Source organism: Silene latifolia, chromosome 3 (assembly GCF_048544455.1).
Source record: "Silene latifolia isolate original U9 population chromosome 3, ASM4854445v1, whole genome shotgun sequence".
Classification (NCBI taxonomy): domain Eukaryota; kingdom Viridiplantae; phylum Streptophyta; class Magnoliopsida; order Caryophyllales; family Caryophyllaceae; genus Silene; species Silene latifolia.
In genome coordinates this window covers 100,608,695-100,612,773 of record NC_133528.1, presented here as the reverse complement: position 1 = coordinate 100,612,773, position 4,079 = coordinate 100,608,695, and the positions used below count along the sequence as shown (strand labels likewise).

General features: G+C 41.1%; 1 non-coding gene across 1 annotated transcript; it reads right to left on the bottom strand.

Moving 5' to 3' along the window:
* Positions 1-3,636: 3,636 nt before the first annotated feature.
* Positions 3,637-3,743, bottom strand: LOC141650291 (small nucleolar RNA R71). Its single transcript, XR_012546331.1, has one exon. It is a non-coding gene; the product is annotated as a small nucleolar RNA R71 (small nucleolar RNA).
* Between the last annotated feature and the right edge of the window lie 336 nt (positions 3,744-4,079).

Sequence of the window (4,079 nt, the reverse complement as noted above, 5' to 3'; positions counted from 1 at the left end):
ATTTTGGAAGCACCGTCGTCAGTTATAGGGTGTACTCGATCGAGTCCATGGGTCACTCGAACGAGGATCCTATTTTCTTCTAATGTCGTAGCTGAAACACGAGAAAAATCGTCCTCTGGGGTGTACTCGATCAATTCTAGTTGGGCTCGATCGAGTACACATAGCTATTCTTGCTTTTTCGCCTTTTTGCTTATCCCGTGTTTTATCTTCGCTTAATTCCTTATCTTCATCACTCAACTCAAGATTACCTAATCCCTTAGGATGCATATAAGGGACCTCATCTTTATTAATGGGCACATTCGGACTTTGATAAGTGGTACCGCTCCTCAAAGAAATAGCATTAATTTGTTCATGTGCTTGTTTACCTTGAGGAGGAAGATTGCCGGGCTATTTTGAAGGATTTTGAGCCGCCATTTGAGCAACTTGAGTGTCCAACATCTTGTTATAAGATATAAGTTTAGAAATTTGAGCCGTTTGCTTTTGTTGAATCATCAAAGTTTGCTGCAACAAGGCTTTCATCTCGGCCATGTCATTACTTGGAGCTTGTGGAGGAGGTTGCATTTGTTGAAAACCTCCTAGATTTTGCCTAACAAAGTTCCCTTGTGGTTGATTACCACAATTTTGGGGAATAATATAAGCATTCTGCTGCGGGGCTTAAGTAAATAAATTCTGACTCCTTTCAGGGAAGAAGTTAGAATAGGGAGTACCTTGCTTGAAAGACTAAAAACCATGAACTTGTTCAAGTGTACTCATACACTTGGCCACGGTGTGGCTATCAATCCCACATCTCTCACAAGACATTTATTTTTGAATCATGGCATGAACCATTTCTTGCTTATTAACCAAAGACTGAGATGTCTTTAACTCGGCTATTTGAGCAGTTAAGGCCTCCAGCTGTGCCGCAACAACACTATCTGAACCACCCCCTCTCTTACTACCTCTGGGGTTACCATACTCAGCAGTGTGGGTAGCAATTTGATCAACCAACTTCCATGCATTATCATCATTTGTATTGTCGTGCAATCTCCCATTAGCTGAAGAATCAAGTAGAGCTCTATGATCATCATATAACCCGTTGTAAAACTGGTTGCAAAAAAACCACTTTTGAAAGCCATGATGGGTGATATAGGATTCATTTGCACCATATTCCTCCTTTATTTTCATACTTTCCTACTCAATTCGAGTCGGTTTTATACGTCTTTTGTTGCATTTTGTACCCCGACTCCCTACTCTATGATATTATGCCCCTCTTGCAGGATTTGAGGCGGAGATGGAGGAATTAGAGCAAAGGAGACGGTTTGATAGACTAAGTAGGGAAGAAGGAAGAAGATATGCTGAGATGAGCTCCCAGTCGGTAGGCCGACAGCCGGTCAGCCAGCTGGGACTCCCCCAACATACTTAGCAAACAATTTAGGAAGGAAGTTACAGCGAACTCCCAGCCGATCAGGCCACCGGCAGCCGGCCACCCGGCTGGGAAAACAAGGAAATGGGAAGAAAGTAAAGAAAGTTCCAGCGAACTCCCAGTCGGGCCAGGCACCGGCAGCCGGCCCACCGACTGGGAGTACAATGTGAAGCTTAAAAGTCAATCAAGAGGAGGAGAAGTCAAATGAACTCCCAGCCGGTGGACCACCGGCAGCCGGCCCACCAGCCAGGGGTACCTGATGACCTCGAATTCACATTTTTATTCCAGCGAACTCTTAGCCAGGCCAGGCACCGGCAACCGGCCCACCGGCTGGGAGTACTCTTCCGCATTTTCAAGCCCATTTATAATTTCACCCAAATTGTGGTGCAACCTATAAATACCCCTTCCCTTAATCATTTGTACACTATACCCTAGATCTGAAATTACTCCCTTAATCTTATGCAAACCCTTAATCAAAACCTTAATCTTTTCTTAATCAATTATTAATTACTTCTTATATTAGCTTAGAATTAGTATTGTTCAATTGTTTAGATTTAGTATTGGGCTGTTAATTGGAGATTGGTGAAGATTATTCTTCTATTTAATCAAAGGTTGCAACTTTGTCTTCATTATTGGTATAATTTCTTCCCTATTGTTGTTCATCTTTCATTTGTTTACATATTTAATTGTTTAGTTAATAGGATTTGCAAACATGTTTTTCCCTTGCTTGTTTTATGCTAAATTCTTCACCTTTTGTTTATGTCACCATGAGCATGTGTGAGTAGTTCCTTACTAGGATGTAGGGGAATCCCTTGTAGTGTTAAGGAGAGGCCTTTGGCATGGATTAATGGTAATTCATGGGTTGTTTACATTTACTACTTGTTATGCACATAAGGTGTTTGTAGAATTGTGCAAATGAGTAAGTTGAGTAATTCTCCTAACAATCTATCTACTATTTGAGTGAGTAACTTAAGTAGTAACTAGGATTTGATAACAAGTTTTGAGTTAGATTAATTGAATGAAAAAGTTGGTTAATCTTGGCACAAGTGTAGAATTTGCATCGAGAGATTAGAATCTACATGTTGTAATAACCTAGATAACTATTAGTCCATTCCTATTTCCCCTCTCCATGCTACTTGGGTGAACCCGACTATCCTAGTCTTTCCAATCATCGTTTTAGACCATCTTTATCGTTGCTTATTTACTACTTGCTTTAGTTTATATTCTAGTCATTAGTTTAGAACTCGAATCACCTCCTTTTTAGATCGAACTAAACTAGCTCATAAACAAGTAATACTAGTGCCACAATTCCCGTCCTTTGGGTTCTACCCTTTTTGCATATTACAACGAGCGATCTTTCACTTGCGAAAGGAGTATAAATAAAACTCATATCAAGTTTTTGACGCCGTTGTCGGGGACGGTAATATTGGATAGGATTAGTTGTTTTCATCTAGGCTTAGTTCTTTTATTTATTGCTTGTTTGTTTTCTCCCCTTGTCCTAGTGCAACTCTTGCATTAGGACTATTTAATCTTTTGTTAAGTGCATGAATATGTGCTACATCGGACCTCTTTTCCCACTTGATCACGAGATCGAGAAGACATTTCGGGCAAGAAGAAGATTAGCTCTTTCGGCAATTCGAAGATCTCCACCTATCTTTAACCCACCAATCACCAACAATTCCACAATTGATAACTTAAACCAACCACCCTCTTCCTCCACCCTATCACCACTTCACATTCCACATAACTCTCCACCACAAAACTCTCCCATTGATTCACCATAAAATTCACCAACTCATTCATAACATTCCAACCATATAAACGAAACCGAATCTCCATGAAACAATCTCAGAAACGAAGACATGGCGGACCAACCTATGGGCTATTACAATAGACCGGACCCTAACCGTGCATGTTCGGCTATCAACTATGGAGCTCTTGATCCCAATACATTTGAACTCCGACATCATGTAATCAACTACATGCAACAAGATACCTTCCATGGGATGAAGAATGAAGATGCACACCAACATCTTACCTCCTTCAAAGAGAAAGTGGGTTCCATTAAGCATAATGGTGTGACGGAGGAGCAAATTCTCTTGATGCTCTTCCCCATCACTTTGAAGGACAACGCTAAGAAGTGGTTGAATTCCCATGAGCCGGGCACGTTCACTACTTGGGAAGCTCTATCCAAGGCCTTCATCAACAAGTTCTACCCAACTTCTAAGACCGCAAGAATTCATCAAGAGATTCAAACATTCAAACAATGACCAATGGAAACTCTAAGTGAAGCTTGGGAGCGTTTTAGAGACCTCCTCTCATCTTGTCCACATCATGGTATCCCAAAACGGATGACCACCCAAACCTTCTTCTAAACTCTTGAGCAAAGGTTCCGGGACATGATAGTGGCGCCGTACGGTGGAAATTTTGATGGAATGAACAACGCTCAAATCACGGAAATGATTCAAAACATTTCCGAGATGGAGAGTAGTTATGCTAGAGATGTGGGCTACAAAGTGAAGGACCATCCAAGATACAGATGGAGTACAAGGCAAAATTGGATACCTTGACAAAGGAATTTGAAGAGTTCAAATTGGCAAAGAAGCATGGGGAATCGAAGCATTCCAATGAGGGAGGATCTAGCCATTCCAAGGTCTATTATGTCCAATAACCTAGA